Source organism: Hermetia illucens, chromosome 6 (genome assembly GCF_905115235.1).
Source record: "Hermetia illucens chromosome 6, iHerIll2.2.curated.20191125, whole genome shotgun sequence".
Lineage (NCBI taxonomy): Eukaryota > Metazoa > Arthropoda > Insecta > Diptera > Stratiomyidae > Hermetia > Hermetia illucens.
The window spans coordinates 10,225,656-10,249,770 of record NC_051854.1 but is presented as its reverse complement, the minus strand read 5'-3'; the positions used below and the strand labels follow the sequence as shown (position 1 = coordinate 10,249,770).

The 24,115-nt window shown below is 42.4% G+C and overlaps 1 long non-coding RNA gene and 1 pseudogene across 4 annotated transcripts in view; one reads left to right on the top strand and one right to left on the bottom strand.

Moving 5' to 3' along the window:
- Positions 1–24,115, bottom strand: part of LOC119659764 — a 111,372-nt gene that overhangs the window by 22,428 nt on the left and 64,829 nt on the right. The window lies entirely within an intron of this gene.
- LOC119659761 lies at positions 452–23,992 on the top strand (annotated as a pseudogene).

Below are 24,115 nucleotides of genomic sequence, written 5' to 3'. Positions count from 1 at the left end.
TCGTCCCCGTGCGTTTGATAACTAACTTGGAGCTTCCAATGTTCATCCGCTTGGACATTGTAAGATTTTTCGATGTTCTCTGTTCAAACTTGCTAACGTCTTTATGTGCATCTCCATTGCCTCTTTATTCTCCGCCGGTACTCGAAACGCCACCTTTCACACTCCACAAACACACTAACTTCGATATAGGGGAACTGAATCAGCTGTATAATCAGCTGGGGTTTAGTTCAATAAGTACTAGGCCGGTATGTTTTCCATTCTAACGATGGTTTGAAACCTATTGAGAATATGCCAGCTAAACAATGTGGTTGAATATAGCGTGGGATACATTTATTACATCTATCTATGAGAGTATCTACAGTGACGGTTCACTATCGTCGGTCGAGCTGCCAAACGTGGGATTTTAATCCGCTCCTCCGCTTTTTCACTATCAGCTGTCGGGAGCTACTTCAATAAAACTAATTTAATACGGCTCCATGCATATCCTCACTACATACTTGATCCAAAGGCGTGATAAGGGACCGAAAACGAATAAAAAAGGTTGCAATTATCATCGCAGATTTTACATTTTCCGACATTATTTCCCCTCCGTTACAATGGCTTCTTAAAATACTTGGATACTACCCAAGACGGAGCTTTTTCCAAAGCTCTCATACACAACGTGCGTCAGAAAGTGTACGAATGCACAAATAAATCATATTAGAAGTGAGTGTGTTCTCAATGATATTGTGTTGCTTTAATTGATGTGACTGATACTATCGTTACGCTAATGCTTAGAAGCTCATGTTTGTCGAACAAATTGTTGGTAAGTTTATCAATTCAAAAAAATTAATCAATCAATTGTTTACATTTTAATTAATCACATAAATTAGAAATTTTTATGGAAGTTGCGAAATTATGGCCCATGCATTTCCCATGAGATTTTGTGTCTCAGACCACAGTTATCAAATAATGAAAATAATCAAATAGATTTTAATAATTTTTAATAATGTATTGCTCTGAAAATCACTTCAAAAACTATTAGTAATCGAAACTGGATGCAACTACTAACTGTCAGCTAACTTAGTCTAATGCACCATTGACTGCAAGTTAAAAAATGGAAATACAATATTTCCTTCACAAAAAGACACAATGGTCACCCATCGAAACCCTTAGTACTTTCAAGAATACTTAACTTAAATAATCCAACCTAAGAACTGGTCAGTCTTAACATTTTTCATTAAGAATTAGTTGTCCCTTACTGTATTTTTGAAACTGTAATATTTTGGTCAAACAAATGTCACATGGAAGAATTAAGGAATAAGGGACGGTAGAAATTACCCACGTAAATTCTTAGAAATTATTATTACCTAGGCCTCAAAATACCCGAACATCAACATCTGTTCAAATGAAGTTCACAGCAGTGAATTATATTTTTCTTAAAGGGAGTCCCGAAAGCGTTTTTTCAAGGCTTTTCTCTAAGGACACTAAATTATAAGCATACAGGCAATATATCAATCGGTTAAACAACCCTTCAGAAGTTTTTTTTTAGAATTTTCTCCATTATTAACAGTTGTTTTTCAAAATACCGGCTGTAAGACCGTATGAACAATACAGGGAGTTCTCTTTGACGACCAGTTATGCTAGTGAAATACAAAAAAATATAATTTTAATTTTTTTTCAGAGATGGGCGAGATTTAAAAAATAAATTCCGCATTTTCGATAAAAAAAAATTGACTCGAAATCTTTATTATTAAAAATTGTCTTCATCAGTAGTTGAAGTCCAAGAATCCAACTTACAAATCATAATAATATGGTTCATCATTTTCTTTTCAAATTCACTTTGCTCTTTCTGGTTTATGCAATGCTGCCTCGAGTCTCCTTGTGTAGCTGAAAGTAAGTGCTAAGCCGCTTGAATTTGGTTATCTTTTTAGTGGTTGTAGGACACCAAACTTGGTAGTAGCATGCCTATATCATTGTCTATATTACTGCAAAATCTTATCATTCTAGGATGCACTTAATTTCATATAGTAATATGTTGGCGGTGAGAGGGGAGTGTAGGCCCCAGAGCAAGCAGAAGCATGGTACCCACCATGGAGCATAAAACCTGCGAAAAGTCTTCTGAAGCAACACCAACAGCGTTACTACCAAACCCTATCTCCCATCTCCTCCACGTGATCACTGGAAATTCCTTCTAACGAAAAGTTGCACCTTAAGATGGAATGGTGGGATGCAGGCGAATCTCGCGAGTTGGGAATGGGGGCGGGGCCGGAACAAATAGACTCGGATCACTAACTCATTGGTATGGTGCTACGGGATTGAATAGCAACATCGCCTAGAATCCCCGCTTACTATCAGGTGAGAGTGAAGTTAACTTCGCAACCACCTGAATCATTGATACAGCCGTAAACATATTTGACCCCAGTCAAAAAAAGTGGGAACTGCTGGTTCGTTGACTGTAAGCTAGCAACAGAACGGAAGAATGCTGCATGCAGAGCAAGGCAACAATCTCATAGAACGCGGACACGCATAGGGACCTCTCTCAAGCTTCGTCGTGTGGAGAAGCGACTTAATAGACAGAAAAAAATGGAAGACTGGGAGAACCAACAAAGAAGGAAAGAACAGAGAGCAACCGCACCAGGAGGGGAATGAAGTCATATACAACTCGATGTTCATCCTGCCGAGAAAACGTTTGTATGTGCATATTGAAGCGATGGGTTGAGTATTTTGATGAACTCCTCAACAACGAAAATATTGGTAAGTTTGAGGTCCCGACTGAAACAGCAGACAAATGTTAACACCAGCAACCAGTGAAGAAACAATCTGTGTAATCCATCAACTTAAGAATGATAAAGCGCAACGAGCCGGTGGAATTACAACCAAACTGGTCAGGAGGTTGCCAATTACACCAAGAAGTAACAAGAGCATCTCTGCTCTGTTGAAAAATGCCCATCAGTTGCACCACCTTTTAACCGATTTCATGGCTGCCTTTGATAGTTGAGCCAGGGTGAAACCACACACGGCATTAGAGAATTCGGTATTCCGACTAAATTGATACGACTGACTAGATTGGCCCTGACCAATGGGCGAGGCCAGATAACAGCAGCTAGATAGTTGTCGAGAAAATTCACCATCAATAACCGCCTAGAGCAAGGGATGGCCTATCATGCATTCTTCTTAACCAGATCCGGAAAAAAATCATCTGTGATGCAGACACAGATCCGAAAGGCATACCATCCATGAAATAAGCGATCATTTTCCACCCTCACCCTTCCATCTTACAACTAATGACAAAGCGAAGGGGGTTCGAAAAGTGGTATTTGAGGCCTTTCATTTGGTATCTTCCAAGCCTACGAGTACATTCCATGAACAAAATGCTCCTCCTGCATGCATGTAGACCCCCCCTCCCGTTTGAAAGAGACCCAGTAATGTATTATAAAAAATAAATTGGTCCGGGAAGGCAGCTTTGCGATGGGTAAACAATAGGTTTGACGAGGAAACTTTCAAAGACATTCTGCTGCGAAACACAATGTTGGTGGTACCTGCAAAATATTAATGTCAAATCAAAAGCAAACACCACTACCATTGATCCTGCTATACGAAATAGTGACGAATATTTTCGTACAAAATGTGAATATTGTCCAGATAGATCCCAGAAAATAAAGCGTCTGGCTTAGGTAGTACCCAAACAGAACTGTCAAAGCAGCTGTTAAAACAGCGCCAAATATATTTGACGAGGTATTTACCGTGTGTCTTAAAAAAAGAGCATTTTCTACTGAGTGGAAGAAATAGAAACTAATACCCATTCCCATGCTAAACAAATCTTTGGCAGATCCTTCGTCCTATAGACCGATATGCCTACTAAATAATACTGCCAAATTATTCGAACGGAGAATCTACACCAGATTACTTTTGATTGCTGAGGAGGAATGTTGTCTCTCTGAAAATCCTTTCGAATTTCGAAAGCGATCTACGGCCGATGCAGGTAATCATGTAACTAAGATAGTTAAAGTCGCACACAGAACGACAAATGCTAGGCTATGATGACACTTCACGTGAAGAATGCCTGCGAGATGGAGTAAAATACTAGAGGCCCCAATTAAATGGAGCGGGCCAAAGGAACTGGTGCCCATCATTGTCGACTTTTTAGTCTGTGCTGCGATTTAGATAAAGGAGCGAAATCGCGTTGAATGACATGCCGAGACCCATAATTATCCGCCCTAGGGCCACTCTTATTGATAATTATTATAACGGAGTGTTGACTTTAGATCTCCCTACAGACGTGGCGAGAGAAGGGCAATGCCTTCATGATCTAGTGTATCTCACCGGAGAATATTCTGTCCGCCGGCGGCAGCTCGCATGAAGTGAAAGAATCGCCGAGTAGCAAGAGAGGTGGAACAAATCAGAAAAAGGCTATTGCACCCTTATGAGATCTTCGGATATTCGGAGGTGAATCGAGCCACCTCACGGCGAAGCAAGTTTCAATTTAACACTGCTTTTGGGCGGACAGGGAAGTTATAGAGCATATCTCATGACGATCCGCCATATTCGCCATTGTAGAGGACGCAGAACGCGTTTTAATGCCCGAGAATCACAGTTTAAACCGGGGAACAACATCCGAAAATATCATAAAGCATATGTTGAAATCAACATGGATATGGACCTAAATTGAAAAGGTTTAGTTTTACGCAAAACCTTAAAAATGGAAAAAAAAAAATTTCAAATACATATAATATAAGTAGTACCACCATATTGGAAAGTTCGGTGGAAATCCTTTTCATTTGAAACACTGATTCAACACAATCCATGTATTCGTATGTTATGAGCTTCTACGGGACACTCCTCCTGCTTAGGGGATTCTGTTCATCGAGCTTGCGGGTATTCTTTCGGAGCGGCAATATGGGTTTCGCCGAGCCCGTTCTACGGTCGATGCAGTAGCAAAGGTCGTGGAATTGGCTCGAAATGAAATGGCCATGGGCTCTGCTCTGGTGACGTCAAAAAATGCTTTTAACTCAGCCAACTGGGGCTGGATTAAGGGCGCTTTGGCCAAACTGGGTGTTCCTAGCTACTTGGCTCGGCTCATCGAGAGTTACTTTTCGGACAGACTCCTCTGGTACTAGACGCACGACGGGCCGAAGGAGTACATTGTGACAGCAGGTGTGCCTCAAGGTTCTGTATTGGGACCGCTGCTGTGGAACATAATGTACGACGGAGTGCTTGGCCTTCGCGTGCCGGAGGAGACAACGCTGATTGGTTTTGCGGACAACCTGCCGGTAGCTGCAATTGCAAAGCATCCCGAAGACGTGGAGCTTTATGCAAATGAAGCCATTCACAACATCAAGTCATGGTTACGAATGGCCAAGCTGGACCTGGCGGACGAAAAGACGGAGGCGGTCCTTATTACCAACTGTAGGAAGAACAACACGGTTACCATCCAGGTTGGTAATCGTGAGGTCGTCTCAAAATCGGTTGTCAAATACCTGGGGGTGATGATCGATGCCAAGCTGAGTTTCAAGGGACACTTGGATTATGCGCGAGAGAAGGCAGCAAATGCCAGCTCATCCCTTGCAAGGATGATGCCTAACGTGGGAGGGCCGAAGTATAGTCGCGGGTTACTCATCGCGGGAGTGGTGAGGTCGATCCTGCTATACGCGGCCCCTGTCTGGGCGGGAGCGTTGAACCACGCTATCAACCGGAGGAAGATAAGTTCGGCATACCGGCCAATTGCGCTAAGGGTGTGCAGCGCATTTAGGACGGCGTCGACGGAGGCAGTGTGGGTCATCGCAGGAATAATCTCTATAGATCTTCTAGCGGGCGAGGCACACTGGCTCTACGAAAAACGGAAGGCAAATCCAGCCGAGGTGAATGCGGATTTCCGAAAAGCCATCAGGAGAGAGTTGTGTGGCAAGTGGCAACAACGATGGGATAACTCCGACAAGGGCCGGTGGACCCATACATTGATCCCGTGTATCGAGAAATGGGTCAACCGAAAGCACGGAGAATTGAATTACCACCTGACACAGTTCCTTACGGGACACGGTGGCTATAGGAAGTACTTGCATCGCTTCGAGTTGGACGAGTCTCCCAACTGTCCCGAATGCGGTGCTACACCCGAAGACCCGGAGCACGTTATGTTCCATTGTCCCAGATCTCTGCGGCAGAAAAGGAGGTTGAATAGCATCTTAGGGGCGGACATCGAGCCCTCGAACCTGGTGGAAGAGATGCTGAAGTCGGAGGAAAACTGCATGGCGGTAAATGAGGCAGTAGCCGTGGTGCAGACAAAACTCCTGGAGTTGGATCGAGCTCGGAAGGCGGCGCGACGGAGACGCGAACCAGAGCCTCCCCCGCGAAGTAATACTTCACGGTGGTCCCGCGGGGAGGGGCGGAAGAGTGGAGGTGGTTTTAGTGGGTGCGAATCCCACACACTGCTGCAACCTGGCGCAGCAGCGTCTTTCTAAAATTTCCACCTCCATCCATAAAAAAAAAAAAGATACTCCTGAAGGATTACTCGTTGGAAGGCCTAGCAGTAATACCCTGAATTCGTTTTGACTTTTTCATTATAAATAATCCAATGCTACTCGTAATTAGATATCTATCAATCTACAGTCCTTGTAATAGGTCCGCTATACTTGACCGAAGATACTGATCATTCATTTTTCCTTTGACAGATTTTGCTATATCTTTTTGGGGCGCTATAGTTGATACTAACTTAATTTGAGCCTATTATTTTCCAGGTCTCTTCATCACCAGTTAATAGCCTTACACAATTGAAGTATACAGCCAGGATCATTGTGACTTTCCTGCTATTATCTGAGATGATCATTATTGCATAGCATGCAAAAGATATGCAATATTAACTAAGTAAATATCTACATATGTATATTAGTTCTTCCGTTCATAGAAAATTGTTATGTTTTACGACATTCGAAAGGTCTAAAGCGGGAGAAGCAGCTTATCTCCAGCAGTTACACGTATTATAATGAAATTGATAAGAGCATTCTGAATTGATAAGGATTACAAAATTTAGAAATATCTTGCGTGATATGTATGTATCTCAGCGAGGTGACCAGTTTGAGTCTGGGTGCATACAAAACATTTGAATTTGTGTTTAAAACAGTTATAAGTGATCTTTAAAATATTATTAAGAGTAACGTAAAACCGGTTGCTAAGTGCAATTTTTATTGCGAAGACCTACCAATTTCGAAAATATCCGGTGAAAATGGAAGCTATACAGCGGAAACTGCCTCCAAATCCAAAAAATAAAGCGGGATTTCTGTCGCAATTATTATTTGCTTGGACGGTGCCGATTTTTAAGGGAGGCTACTCCAAAGCTCTGGATGTTGCCGATCTTTTTCAGCCTCTTCGCACTGATAGGTCGCAATCATTGGACGATCGATTAGATAAGTGAGTATGAATGGTATCTTTTTATTTATTCAATTTATCTGTTTAGCTGAAGTAATTGTTAATAGTATTTAAAGTTTATCATCTCTGAGTACACAGGTTGATTTATGTGAACAAAAGTTTTGCACTTGCACACTATCTACATATATAATTTAGACAAGGCTGAACTTTTCGATCAAGGCTTTTAGCTGTTATAGAGGTTTGTAAGTCTAATTCACATTTTCTCAAACGAATTCGGATTTTTCCAAACCACTTTCAGGCTTTTTCAAATTAATTTCGGAATTTTCCATTCCAAATTCACAATTTTTTTGATATTTTACTATAAAGTTTTATACAAACTTTTCACTGGGGACTCTTTAAAAAAAATGGAAGTGCAAGGACTTCGACCAGGGCAGCGGTAACTAATCAGATGCTGCTCTGCCTATTTAGTCCTTGTTTCTAAACGGTTTTGTCCAGGGCAGCGGTAACTCATTAAACGCTGCCTCACCTCATTAGTCTTTGTTTTTGAATGCTCCCCAAACGAGGTGTCCGTGGACCAAGGATCGTGGGAGTAAGTTGCTCTCCATTTGGTCCGGTCTAACATCATGCGGATGTGGACTTGGGATCCCCCATATCCCAAATAATAAAATTTGAGATACCCATCAATTTTCTATCTTATTTGCTTTAATGGACAACGGTATTCGGTCTGGCGATATAATGGTCTAATGGCGTCCTCTCGAACACTTTCAGCGGTTTCATGGTTTTTGAAAATGTCTCCTTCTGCCTTAGTCCACTCTAATTAAGTAACTTTTAGGGAAAAGACAACTCCGTAGAAAATAACGTGATGAAAGCAGTTAAGGTTGTTGCCGACTACTCACTTGCTCCCTGTAAGTGTGTGAAAGTAATAAGCAAAGCCACAATTTAAACTTTTTAATGTGCACTTGGGGAAGTCCTCTCGTTGTCAGTGGATATTAATGAGGTTTTACACGGAACGGCATAATTAAATGCAGTTACAAATACACAATTTTATACCTAGAGGTCGTGAAAAAAAAACAGTAGAGATTGTGTGGATTACATTTTCTTTTTCAGACCAAATACCATGGTCCCTTAAAACAAATAATGATAGAAGATTGATGAGCAGCTCAGAGTTTTTTCAAACAATCCCAGCTCCATCCTTTTCCAATAGTAAAAGTTGCTATAAAACTTTATAGTAAAATATTTGAAAAATTCTGAATTTGAAATGAGAAATTCTTAAATTGATTTCAGAAATCTGAAATTAATTCGGGAAAGTCTGAAATTAGTCTGGAAAATTCTGAATCAGACTTGTAAAGAAGGGAAAAGGACGAAAATTAAATTTAACTATTTTCACCATTCATGCGATGGCTGAGGGGGTACAATAATCTTGCTGATTTGGGTTCGTATCGCAGTCCTCATGGTTGGCTGTGTTAGCCCTGTGTTTGCCCCGTTGCTGTGAGTTTTTCACTTGCACAACGTTAAGTGTGATGATTGTGAAACTGAACCACAATCTCACTGTGCAAAGTGAATAAGAAACACTAATTTAAGCAAGAGCTCCAGTAAGACGGAAGACATGTATCTCAGCTGAGGTTAGACAGTGAAGAACAATGGAGCATGGCCCCCCTTTCGACACGGACCTGTTCTATCCTGAATAATACTTTCGTAATAATTGCGGTTCCGATACTGGATTCTTGTTGATATCCTGTAATGGACACCAGGATTATGAGATAACCATATGCGCAAACGAATTGAGTATTGTCAACTAAATGGGCTGAACCGGAATATTTTTCAGACAGCTTTTTACCACCAGCACCACCCTCGCACTACCAAAATGCCAGACAAAATCCTTACCTTTAAAAGAGTGAAGGGTGAATCCCACCTCTGTGACTTCTAGGGTACTTGCTCTTGACATTGGTCTATTAAATTTTCGCGGGCCATCCTGTTATTTTTATTTGAACCAAACTTTCAATAATAGAAGCAAAAGTTCCTATACATCGCGCCTCGCGTCGACTGAGACGGATGTTAAAAGAGGGTGTAATCTGCCAAAGCTTTTTCTCTTCAACTGCGGGAGGAAGACTAATCAGATGTCCGACTTCGCCGGGTGACAATTTTGAGGACCATCACTCTATCAGGCTGAGACTATGCCGATTGGGTTCTGCAATGGACCTCACTGCTCTTGAATGGAGAGGCACTCCCGTAAGGCATGCGTACGTTCACACCACTAAAGCCGGTAAGGCAACCACAGCGATTCTTTAGAAAATGTAGGTGATACCAATGTTTTATATCCAATTGCAATCGCTGATTGCAAGCCTGATAGATATATTTCAGGAGAAGCGTCAGGCTTGCTAGTAAGCAAATTGAGTCTCTCCTTAATTTCCATCTCCAGATTTTTTTTTTAATTTTAGTCATACATTGTGATGCAAGTTAACATAAGAGGAGCTAACTTAAAGATGAAAACTTCCACCAAACCACATGGTGTGGTTATACACTTGATCCAATTAGTTTCAAGGAGGTGCACTATCATCCTTGGTGTGCACATGGAGGAGTGGGGTTGTCAAATTAGTAGATTTATATGTCAGTAGCTACATTGCAAACTGCGTAAAGTGTGCTACATTTTCAGCTCCCAACCGAATGCCCCAGCAGTGGTGATTGTATGTCAGTCTAACTGGTCCAAATCTGAAGATATCCCAGCGAAAATATTGTATTAGAGCGATAATATCTTTCGGTTCCCTCTTGAAGTTTCTATTCATTTGACGGATCCGCAGTGCACATATGTATATCGATCTTGATCCTAGCGATTGGAATACCAAATTTTAGTCAAATAACTGCCCTTTTCGTTTTGGCGAACAATTTTTACTTTTCACACCATGAAATTGAAACCTAAACTGTAGAAATGGCCAATGACCTCATTTTGCCATCAGGAAACCGAGGCAGGGATATGAGAAGTGAATCCGAAACATGTCCTATAGGCACTCCTAGTCCAACACACTACTGTATTGCGGGCAGACATATATGCGATAAACCTGCATGTCAACGAGAATCTACGGAGAGAACGCAAGCATGATCAAATTCATAAACAATTTAAAACTTTACAACTGAAAATGAAGGAACGTTGGCACGGCAATGAAAAACCGAATTCAATTACAAGAACGGAATTCCAATCACCACTTGTCGGAGGAGAACCTGCAACAAGGAATTGACAGCTCAGCAAACCATAAGAGTTGGGAAATAAAAAAATGCAACAGGAATGATATATACAAATATGGTTACCATTTACCTCTAGGTGGAATATAGCGCGTCAATCGCACCTACACGCCATCGTTCTCGGTAATCTCAAACGCGCTTAGCCCCCCCCCCCCTTGTTTCCTCCAATCTTCCGGGAAAATCCCATCTATGAGGCACTTCGTACATAGTTCGGCAAGCCACCTTGGAACTGTTTCGACGACCACTGTCAGTGCTTTATTCAGAATGCCGTCTAAACCTGGGGCTGTATTTTCGGCAATAATCTTCGCAGCTTTCAGGACTTCTTCGTAGTTATTTCGGGAGTTTCAGCGGGATCTAACTGGACAGTGGGTAGGTTCGGTTCACTTGAAACTTGTGAGAAGAGAGTGCTAATGATATCCCGCAGCAAATCAGGGTTGGTGATCGGCGGTGAGTGCTTACCCTTGATTGATGCCATAACTGCCTTGTATGCACCTCCACATGGGTCGAAGTCCGCTTCCTTCCATAACCTCTTGAAGTGTTCAGTTTTACTTCTAGAGATGGTTGCTTGCAATTCTTTTCTCGCCTTCTTATAACGGTTGTGCAACTCTTCAGACTCTGCTACGTTGGCTGTGTCTTCTGGCTATAAGGCAACCTTTACGAAGTTCTTCGATGTCGGTATTCCACCAAAAGTTCGGCATTCGTTTCTTGAGGACCGTGCGGTGGGGCATGGAAGCGTCACATGCTTTTTGTATCTTTTCAAAAACCTACGCCACCTTTTCTCATACATTTCTCACCGGCATCTCTTCCTGCAGAAGTAGAAGTTTTTTTGGATGTTCAGCATAATACTGCAGTTTTCTTGATTCGGTTTGCTCCTGTCGTACGCTCCATCTGGAAGATGATAGCCTGATGGTCAGTGTGTGCATATTCCTCGTCAAGCTGCCATTGCAGATGCTTAGGCAATGTCTCACTAACAAACACCGATCCCATATCCCGTCTCCGAAAAGTATTGACGCCGCGAGTATTTGCCAGAACAACATTTAGACGTGAAAATACTTCAAGCAATATGCGGGCATGCAAAAAGGGAGTGTAAATTGTTGTTCATCAGATATAGTCATGTGGGGTATCAAATGAAAAGCTAATACTTTATGAAGCCGGTCTTAGTTTTGAAATTTTTTGGAAAGGTGGGGAGTGCGGGGGGTCGAAACTGATCATTTCTTTAAGAGACCCATTCTCAGAAACTACCCAACCGAAATATCTGAAAAAAATCAAGAGGCTGCCACTATATGGTAAGTAGGCTCCGAAATACCCTCCATACTGTTCCACTTCCACCTTCCGATCATATTACGTACATGTACCCGGTCCATGCGTTGACTAAGTTCTTCGTTTATAATAGTACTCATATCATGCCAGCGTACTCCGATGATACAATGCAGAAGGCATTGATGATGGCTTGAAGCTTTTGAGTAATAGTGGGGGCTACTCCCATATAGCAAGACAGACAGAACACTAGCACAAAACATTCTCAATTATATCTTGGTGTTGAGATAACTACATTTTCAGATTTTAGAGAAGGCAGCGAAAGTGGATCTGCCGCTGTTAATGCGTCGATAAAAACCATGCTTCTTAGATATACAAAATGATCGACGTCTTAGATGCAGATAGGGAGAGTTCGATGCCAACTCTGACTAAATTCCTCTGAAATTTTGCGCCATAATATGTCGCTCTGATAATAACTATTAGTTTCTCCGGAATACCCCTCGTGCGTTATCCAAATTGAATCAAGGTGAATCAAAGATCTAAATTCTGCGTACTGTTCTAAAATGATCTGTATGGTGTTGATCCGGTCAATGAAGAAGGATCCAGAGTGAAAACCAGCCTACCCTATGTCGATCAAGCTTTCAAGATTTTTTCTATAAACTCCAGGACCATCTTAGCCATTATCTTTGCAACGGCAGAGAGTACGCAGATATCCCTCCAACTGTCATGCTCAAAACGAATGGCCTTCTTCGAAATCCTAACCCAAATCACCCATTTCTCTCACTCGCGGGGAAAGGTGTCAAATTCTCAAGATTTCGGTACGGATGGAAATAGCAGATCTACAGTAATTGCAGGTGTAGCGATAAACAGGCGGTTAAGATCCGTGTTGAAGTGTTCTTTCCTCCTCTTCAGTTGCTCATTATAGTGAATGAGAAGTCGACCGTTGACGTCCTTCAGGTCTTCTTCGTGATGTGGTATATACTTCTGAAAATATTGCGTTCTGCACTACTTTCCCTGATCAGCGTAGGAACAAATTCCCCTTTGTTATGACGCACACTAGGCCCAACTTCCCGAGATTTCGCTCGGTATCGGAGTTCGAGTGTGCCATAGCCACCATCGCTCGCAACGGTCAACAAAATTTCCGTTCATCGATCCGCTTCCACAGTAAGCCAGATCTTATGACCTAACTAGCACCCGAAAAAAGAGCATTTTTGATGGCAGCCCACGCTTATAGATATTCTCAGGCGGCTTACTCAATGTATCCACCGTCCGATCAACAAGATAGCGCTCCTACTGTCAAACAACAGCTGGATCATATAAGCGGTCGACGATGATCACAGCTCCCTAATCCTGCGAAAAGTGGCGAATCAGATGGTGAACCCTTTGAGGCCGAAGTCAGCAACTTTCTTGTTTCGCACACCCAGGAGACAGAGTCTAAGTTTACTACGGATCGCGAAGTGATCGATTTGATTACTCGTACGGTGTTCGTTAGTAGAAAGGCTAGTATCTTTATGGCTTGCTCTGCTCAGACAATGACGTACCAATCACAAGGTGGAGAAAGCTGCAGTAATGCGCGGAACTCTCACCATTATCGTTACGGCCGCCAAGGCCGTGTTTTCCCATCCCCTCGGGCAATGTGTTGTCAGAGCAAACCTTGGGGTTCAGATCACCCATCACGATCACAATGTCACCTTTAGGAAGCCTCCCCTGAACTGCGTGTAATTGCTTTAAGAAACCATCCTTCTCCGCTATGTCGGAAGTCTCCGGTAAATAGTGTAAAATTGTTTTGTCAGAAATTAGCTCCTAAGTCAAGAGAGCGCGCCTTGAGGTTGCCGTCAGAAACAACCCGACACCGCATTCATGTCTGCTACCACTGGACTTTCCACAGTACAAAAGCACATTGCGTTAAGAGGAAAAGAAGTACTCTCCACCCCGCTTAGGCAAAGAATGTCCAGCTTATATCGTTGGAATTGTCACTCGATTTGGAGAAAGCAAGCATTCTGAGGACTGCCGAGGACCTTGCGCACATTCCTGAAACTAATCATAGTCCGTTTTCGATAGCCAAAGATCTTCGGCGTGAGCGGCCCTATCCGAGGCATTATCAACGTTTCGGTATCAATAAAATTTGAAAAGGTCATTGGTGCACACATTTTTTCCCTTCTTACCGCAAACAAGTAAGACTTTGAGAATGTCCTTAAGCCTCAACTCACAGGGCAAAACAGGAAGGATAGTGTGAAAAAACATCGGAATTGTCGATCTAAAGAAATAGATTAGAGCAACATGAAGTCACTGGGAGGTTTAATAACCGATGACTGTCCGCGCTTACCGAAGCATCTGCATTTATACTGGCAACTGGTAACAAGCCCAGGCGCTTAATGAGGTCTACCTGAACGAGAACCGGCGAATTTTTGTAGGAAATAAGTTAAGGCAATAGGCTGCAGATGGAGCTACAAAATCCGATGCTACATAGATTATTTATCTATCCAGAGGATCGAATACACCAAAGCCCTAGCACCATTGCCTGACTCAGAAGAAAATTAGATTCAACAGTTTAATATTCCGCAAATGCCAACCTTATCTTTATCCCTGAATCGCCTGTTCCCTTACGCTCCTGCCTGATATCTCAATAATTTTTGATTGTACGCGTCTTCTACTTTAGGCAGCCCCCGCCTAGTTAAAAGATGTCTACTTGGTTGTTTGGTTTTGGGATATATTTTGTTCCATTTATTCTGTTTTACTGGTTAAATGAACTCATAATTGATTCTTGGTCATAGGGAATGGCAGGACGAAATGAATTCCCTTAAAAATCCATCGCTCGTCAAAGCTGCAATGCGAGCCTTTTGGAAGGAGCTCGTGTTCATGGGCATACTGACTGTTCTGAACGATATTGGGGTTCGATTGGCTCAACCCATCCTTCTAGGGAAACTTCTGCTTTATTTTCGGTAAGGACTAGATTACTTATATGAAGCCAAATGGAACCCCCGACGACATTCCAGCTTGTTCTTCTTTATTCAGTCTAGGAACAGACATGGATGAAGCGAGCAAAACCGATGCCCCTTATTACGCTGTTGGATTGATTGTCTCCACTGCAATAGGCGTTTTAACATACAACCACTTCACATTGGCTGCATTCCACACCGGCATGAAATTGCGGGTGACCATTTGTAGCGTAATCTACCGGAAGGCGTTACGGTTATCAAGGACTGCACTGGGCGACACAGCACCCGGGAAGGTGGTCAACTTATTATCAAATGATGTTAGCCGATTTGATATCGCCTCTATCTTAGTGCATTCAATGTGGACATCCCCGTTACTGGCCCTTATTGTTGGAATCTTATTGTGGTATGAAGTTCGTTGGGCAGGACTGGTGGGCATTGCAGTTGTATTTATCGTAGTCCCGATTCAATGTAAGTATAAGCTGGATCCTATCGTTTTAAGTCATTCTAACACTGCTTCCTTCTGTAGCCTACACCGGAAAACTTTCCTTGAAATTTCGTTATCAGATTGCACTTCGAACGGAGAGTCCGATTCATGGATGAAATTATCTCTGGTGTCCAGGTATTAATGAACTTTTCAACTTCCCATTTGACTGAGTTCTCAAACTTCCCAATTCACTCCAGGTCATTAAAATGTATGCCTGGGAAAAACCATTCTTGAAACTCATCTCATTTGCACGCCGTATGGAATTAAAAATTGTCAGGAAAACTCCCATGTTCGTGCCTTGTACATGACCTTCAATTTGTTCACAACTCGTGCTGCCATTTTCTCCACCATGTTGACCATAGCCTTGACGGGAGAAGATATAACGGCAGCAAAAGTTTTCGTCCTTTCATCATATTTTAACGTGATTGCCTTTACAATGTCCCAAACGTTTGTTCGTTGAGTAGCGGAAATAGCGGAAGCTTGGGTTTCATTTAAACGTCTCCAAAAGTTTTTGGAATTCGATGAAAAAGATGAAAGCTCAGGAGTTACGATGCAAGCAATCCTTGAAGAATTCAGTTTAAAGGACAACTCTAAAGAACAGGTTAATATGAATGGGGACGTTGATAAGGTGCCACAAGATGTGTTCGTACAGTTGAGCAATGTAACAGCCACATGGTCGGCACCAACTCAGCAAGAAATCGATCATAAAACAGGAATGCCTATCATGGAAGCAATGAATACGAAGAAACAAACCAATGTTAGTTTCGATTCACCAACACTAAGCAATATCTGCATCGATTTTAAGAAAGGACAGTTAATTGGTATCATAGGATCAGTGGGAGCAGGCAAATCATCGCTTCTGCAAGTTATCCTGGGAGAACTTCCAATCGATAGTGGTTCGGTGGTTGTACAAGGAAAGGTTTCCTATGCATGCCAAGAGCCTTGGGTGTTCGCTGCTTCCATACGACAGAACATCCTTTTCGGACAGGAAATGGAAAAATTCAGATACGATTATGTAGTTAAATCCTGTGCTTTAATAAAAGATTTTGAGCAGTTTGAGAATGGAGACAAGACTATTATCGGCGAGAAGGGTGCATCATTGTCAGGCGGCCAGAAGGCTCGTATTAAGTATGTAATTGACGTCATCTTTTTATCCTCTTTTCAAAGGACTACGGTAAGGTTTCACTTCTATTTAGCTTAGCTAGAGCAGTTTACCGGGAAGCAGACGTATATCTTTTGGATGACCCTCTAAGTGCAGTAGATGCTCACGTGGGCCGACATCTGTTTGATGAAGTGATTGGTTCTAATGGAGTATTGGCGCGAAGACGGGCTACCAGAATTTTAGTGACCCATCAGGTTCACTTCTTGAAGGATGCCGATTGGATAGTGATTTTAAATGATGTAAGTATAATTGTTATTTATTTCTTATGTTCCAATCAGTGTCTTTATTTTGAGTCGAAAAGCTTCTGTGTTTAGATGAAAATTATATCAAGATTTTGGCGGTAGAGAAGAATATGTATCATAACTACTTGCAATCACATTCATTTATCCAGCTTAATATGCTCAAAGAACTTCCTCAGAATTCAAAATCACACACCTCAACTGATTTTGAACCTATACTGGTATTGACGGTATCTACCATGAGATTATAGTTGACCTCCCCATATTTCCAGTCCAGCCACTCTCTGATGGAGAGGATTACCTGTATGTCCAACGACCACTTTTGAGTGGTCCCATAGCTGTTGCCATTTAATTATAAATCTCTCTAGGAAAAGAGATGGACTTGATGTTATATATGCTCGTCATCTCATCTTCTATGTATTGGTGGACAGCGAAAATTGTCACAGACTCCGCCGTTTAACACAACTCCTAAGCGATCAGGATGAGGCATGTACCACAATGACAGAGTACAAAATAGCCAAAAGGAAACTCCACAGCGCAATACACAGGAACAAAGCTCTCTGCTGGCAGGATCTGGTCGACGAGGTGAATGGGGAGCCGTGGGGTATCAGTTACAAATTGGTAACCCGAAAAATCGGGGCTCTGCAGAGATCCTGCTCATTTAAGACCAAGCTAATGGACCACATTGTACGGCCGCTATTCCCTGAGCCCCCGGGATGATGCCATCGGCGCGGAGAGTGCCAAGGATTGCCCACTTTTCTCTATAAAAGAATTTTAACAGCCAATCCCATCTATGAAAAACAAGAAGGCACCAGTACCCGATGGTATTTCACCAGAGGTATACAAACGGATGTCCCAACATCGGCCGGACCTACTGCTTGGTGAATCCAACGCTTGCCTGAGGGAGGACATTTTCCCTTCCCGTTAGAAAATTTCGAGGCTAGCGCTGATCAGCTGTTTGCCTCAAACTGCCAGGAAAGTGCTCGAAAAGCTGATCAAAAATAGACTCACTGAAGTGATACGTGCTGCCAGAGACTTATCTCCACGGCAGTTCGGTTTTAGAGCAGGAAGACTCACAGATAATGCTGTCATCTAAGTCGTGGATGTTGTCCGTTAGGCGGAGGCACACAGTCGGGTGGTGCTCCTCATAACGCATGACGTCAGAAACACCTTTAATTCCGTAAGATATAAACAGACATTCTAGACACATTAGGCAATACTTTTCACGTGCCGAACTATTTCTTGATGATGATGATGACCTATATCAAATGTCTGGTCGGTTATGCAGATGATGTCACAGTGCTTGTCTCTGGACGCACAGTCGAACAGGCGCAAAGCAGACTTGGCATATTGATGCGACGGATACAAGCTGATACAAGACTGCTCATGGTTTCAACCCTGCACTCGAAAAATTCTGACTAAAAAGAAAATTCCGAATCTGCGTCCCATATCGTTCGGCGAGTCGATGATGGAGTGAAAACCAACGAGATGGAGATGGAGAGGACCAATCTCTCAAAATGAAACTGGAGGAAAGTGGACTGCGCGCCTCATTGGCAGCTTAGGTGCGTGGCTGAATCTGAAGCATGGTTAGACTAACTATTTCCTTACCGAGTTTTTAAGTGCGCATGGAGGTTTTCAGTCTCACCTGCACAAGATTGGAAAAGCACGATCTTCGGATTGTGTGTTTTGCAATGGAATTGTGGACAACGTGCATCACACCTTTTTTTCTTGTGGAAAGTGGGATAGGAGTCAGCAGCTCTATTTAAGCTCCTCTCCCCTCTTGTTTGTGAAAGGAATTCACCACTACCCTGGTTTCAATCAGCCTGTAAAATGCCACGGCATCGTTAACGCCAGAAACATACTGGCTGTGTATGGCTTTTCGGAAGTATATTCTACGTGGTGCTTAAAATTAAACTTGGCAACTATCATCACTTTCCAAGTACTTGATGGCTGGCTTTGAAGTGATGAAATTACCCCCAATTCGAATGGCAGCGAAATTTCACTCCAGCGCTTGGTAATGAGGACTGCTTCCGTCTGTTCCTCCGCAAGAGCCAATCCAGAGCTAGCGGAAGAAGTCTTAGCAGCACTGATTGCTTGACATGAGTACAACACAGCATCTTCGATATGATTTGCGACCACAACCAGTGCAATGTCGTCGGCGTATCCCAACACTGTGGCCTTCTCCGGAGCATGAAGATTAAATACATTATTGAACATGATGTTCCATAGTAGTGGATCCAGTACGGAGCCCTAAGGGGCGCTCGTGGAGACAACGTATTCCGTCCATCGTGGGTGTCTCTCTCCTCCGTCCTATCCACAAGGGTAGCGAAATATGTAGGAGCAGCAATCGTAGCCAGGAACTTCTGTATACGGCTTCAATTGGCCGAATTGAATGCATGCGTTCAGAAATACTACCTTTCAATAAATGCTGATACCACTTTATCGGCAAATTGCATCTCTGGCCAAGCCAGTAACCAATTTGATGGCATCGGCAGTTCATTTGGCTTTACGAAACCCAGTTATTACATATTACCCGCTCCAGTATTTTCCCCATAGTGTCTAGAAGACAAATGGATTTATAGAAGAATCGCTCACCTAAAGGTTTGGCAACCTTAGGCAACAGCACAAATTTTTGCCGCTTCCATGCTGTAGACAGTATGCCTTCGAATATGCACGCTTCGAAATACTCAGCGAACATGTCCATTTGAGATTTCACGCCGAGCTTAACGTCCCTTTTTGATATTCCGTCTAGGTTCCGGGGCTTTTTTGTCACCTATTTATTATTCTTGTTGGAAGAATAATCCTTGGATGATTTTTAACAAGAGGGTAGGGCACGTGATCTGTGGGAATGACTGTGACTCGTCCCATCGCAACTCTATAGGTGCCCCCCACGGGTTTACATCTGTCTCATAGCAGAGCTCCTTACAGCATTCCCTTACCTTTCTTGGCCCCGACTATATCTAACTGAGCAAAAGCCTCTAAGGCGCATCTCATACGTGTCATTGTCAATAAGTAAACGTTAAGAATATTCGTATCCTGGAAGCTATACGGTTTCAATTAGGTACAGAATATACACCGAATTGAAATCGGAAACTTGAGGTACTATACGACTTGGAGTTTCGTCTAGGACAGAGGCAACTGACACTGTCTCACCTCTGCACTGGGAGCAACTTAACTGACTACATGCTCCCTAATATAAATTCATAAACATAACCAGGACAAAAACCACTTACGAAAATTCAGCCCTAAATCGGGATTAGTTAATCTAAATTTTTGTTTGGAATTCTGGGAGTCCTGAGGCCGCCGACAGGGTGTGATGAGTTGCCTGTTGCTTAATGGAGAGCAACTTACTCCGTCTTTTTTTGGTCCACGGACCCCTCGTTGACGGCTTTACGTTTTCTTGCCAAACGAGGGGGGGAGTTGCTCTCCGTTAGTTCCGGTGCGGCATTAAGTTGATGCGGACTTAGATACCCGCAATTCTCAAAAAAATATTTTCAGCTCTGGCCAAGCTCTGGTCAATAGGGCGGATTTAGGCTCAATATAATTCGCAGTCGTGTTGTCTTCTGAGAATTATATAAAGGAGCATTTAACATCTGTGAGCCGCTTCGGACACGCTGCTGTCAGGGCAGAGATGAGGCAGTCTCTGACGATTTGCCTCTGCCCTGGTAAAGCCATTATCGCCTAATATTCACCGACATGCTTTAACAAATCATTTTCACATTCCAGAAAACCTCCTGTTATTGGGGAAATATCTAAGGGATCGTTCCTTACTCTCGGAGACCCAGAAAGAGCAATGGAGTATTAAGGTGACATAGAGGGTGGCTTAGGGATCTATGGGTGTGGATGTTTTCGATCTTACCTGCAGAAAATCAGAAAATCGAGATTGTCTAAATATGCTAAAGAGTGGTTGACGATGGCTATTATACCTACTTCTTTTAAAAGAGGTGAGAACGCCATCACACAACCGAACCTTCCTTTTTACCGAAAGGGGCTAAATATTTCTGGACACTTCAATTGAGGCCATCCGAATAATTCGTTCCCTCGAGGCATTGTTAACACGAACAGACGGAGTTGACAGGAGAGGCAGTGTCATAGCTGAGACTCTCTGAAACATGGCTTGTTTACTCCTAAACTGAATAAGTCTAGCCCAATGTAATCTGTCAAACCATTTCCGGTTTTGGCAACAGACAGCAGGAAGGTTCTAATGAGGCATTTTAGGAATGTCCTTGCAAATCGCCGCTTCCCTCTCTAGAGCAAGGATATCAAATGTTGAATATTTTGCAACGCCAATAATCTGAGATGGTTAAAATCTTGAATGCGGATAGGATGATCTAGCTTTCTTCAACGTTTTCGCGAAAAACAGGTATGGAATCCTTGAGGAATTAAGTGACTCTCAGGCTGAACATGGTTGAAAATCAATCAATCTTTCATGATTTTTAATGTTGACAGCTCCTCTAGTTACAGAAGGATGAAATATTATAAACTAAAATACTCACACTCGTTTGACCTTCAAACTTTTTAAGGATTTTTTTATTTTCAATTTTCCATACACCTAGGGCAAAGCAAATATGCAAGGCAAACCAGGTGATCTAGTCAGAAGTGGAGTGGATTTCGCCGAACACCTTGAGCAAGACGAAACCAAAGAAAAGGAAGATGACTTACCTGATCATCATAGCAGAGGATCATCATCACGATCTTCAGTATCATCTAAACAGGCAAATGATAACGATCATGAAACTTATCCCGAAGAAGAACAAATACCTTTGGAGGAAATACATAGAATGGAAGCAACATCGAAAGGCAAAATCAAAGGATCAATTATTGGCAACTATTTAAAATCAAGTGGCTCAGTTGTGATCCCGTTGATCATAGTAGCGCTCCTCATTTTTACGCAATTCCTTGTAAGTTTCACCGACTACTGGGTATCATTTTGGACCAAGCAGGAGGAGTTGCGTTCCTATTATGAAAGCCAGAATTTCACGGTAGACGATGTTGGGCCATTTAGCAGTGACGTGGATCTAGTTAAACAAAATGGATCGTTCGTTAATGATCTCTTTAACAATTCGCTGAGCAGAACTGGAGAGGAGGCAGAAACGGGCCCGGTTGCATATTTGCTGAGTACCGATTTTTGTATGAGCATTCATGGCTTCCTGATTATTTCGATTTTCACCATTGGCATAATTAGGTCGGTTGGGTTTTTCGCAATGGCGATTAGGTCCTCGCTAAACATGCATGACGGAATGTTTAAAGGATTGATAAATGTGAGTATGTTACTATAAATAAGCGAATCCAACAGGTAATGTTTGGCTAACATCCGTTAGGCTCCTATGCGATTCTTTGACACCAATCCTTCCGGACGTATCCTTAATCGTTTCTCAAGGGATATCGGAGCGTCTGATGAACTTCTTCCTAAAGCGTTACTGGACTCCAGTCAGTGTATCTTAAATATTTTGGGAGCAATTATTGTGACATCTAGCGTTCAACCCCTGTTCCTAGTTCCAATACTTTTGCTAGGGATACTCTTTCTTATTATCCGAAAAATATACCTGAAGACATCCAAGAATATCAAACGACTGGAAGGGATAAGTACGCAGAAAGTAAGGAAGTTACAAGTGAACTAAGGCTAATTGAGTTCAATTTTTATGCAGCGAGGTCCCCGGTATACACACATCTTGCAGCCTCACTCAGCGGACTACCAACTATACGAGCCTATGGAGCACAGAAGGAACTTATAAAAGAATTCGATGCTCATCAGGACATTCACACTGCATCCTGGTATATGTTCATAACCACATTAGCCGCCTTTGGGTTTTCACTGGATGTAATTTGTTTAGTGTTTATGGCGTGCGTTACTTCCTACTTTGTGGTTTTCGATACAGGTAATGCAGTAAATGTCTTCCTTTATGCATTTTAAGATGGTTCGTAAACAAGCACTTCACTTCATTTTGAATGCCACAGCTTTTTGATAAAATTCTACACATTCTTGTAGGTGTTATGGGTGATGAGGTTGGTCTAGCTATCACCCAAACATTGGCTTTAACCGGTCTTCTTCAATGGGGTATCCGACAAAGCGCGGAGGCAGAAAATCAACTCGTCTCCGTTGAAAGAATTCTCGAATATCGTGATTTGGAGCCCGAAGAAGAACCAACGAATCCGACGCAGGTCGAAAAAGATTGGCCGAGGAAGGGATGTTTGGAATTCCGACAAGTGTTCTATCGTTATTTCGATGGAGCTGAGCCAGTTCTTAAGGGACTTAATTTTGTTATTCACTCAAAAGAGAAAGTATGTAGGAGGCAGTTTCGCTCGTAATTAATTATTTATTGATTTATTCAATCTGATTTCAGATTGGCGTTGTTGGACGCACGGGCGCCAGAAAATCATCTCTAATTGGTGCTCTATTTCGATTAGCAAAAATCGATGGAGACATCCTTATTGATGGTATTAATACTGAAACGATACCGTTGTGTACGTTACGCTCGAAAGTCTCAATCATCCCACAAGATCCTGTTCTGTTCTAAGGGACACTTCGAAGGTATGGACGGGACTTTGTGTAATACGTAATGAAGTATTGTATTTAAATCATATTTCAGAAACTTAGATCCGTTTGAGGAATAGCCCGATGGAGATTTATGGCGTGCTTTGGAAGCTGTCGAACTCAAGGACATTGCTAGTGGACCACAAGGACTACATAGTATCGTCGCGGCCGGTGGGGGTAATTATAGTGTTGGGCAACGACAATTGGTCTGCCTGGCTCGTGCCATCTTACGTAACAATAGGATTTTAGTATTAGACGAGGCGACTGCAAACGTGGATCCAAAGTAAGTAATGGTCCCTCGATAAAGCCAGAAGTTTTTCTTCTTATGGAAAGTGATTCACTTGCTAACAGAAACCTTTTCCCTAAATATTTGACTATGTTTTCTAGCACGCACAGTTTAATCCAGAACACCATCCGTGAGCGTTTCCACGACTGCACAGTCCTCACAATTGCTCATCGGTTGCACACAATTATCGACTCCGATCGTATCCTTGTTATGAACCTCGGACACGCCGAGGAGTTCGACACACCTTACGGACTACTACAACTGCCAAACGGCATCCTCAGGAATATGGTCCTTGCGACTGGATCACAGGAGTCTGAACGACTTTATCAATTAGCTAGGGACAAACACGAATCAAGCATAAAGGAGTCCTGATTGCAAAGTAGCGTTGAAAACGATGGGAAGGTAGTAACTGTGGACTGTGTGAATAAATAAGGATATGAACTTTTGTGTGTATATACGACCTGTGTTATCTTAAGATTGGAATGCATCTGTATCTTTCATTTTTATAAAAATTTATATTGTAACATATAAATAAGTAAATAAATAAATAAATAAAGAAAATTATTTGCAAGACGACGTTGAATTGAAGGGGTTACTCTGACTTGGAAAAGGCAGCAAGATGTCATCCGCGACGC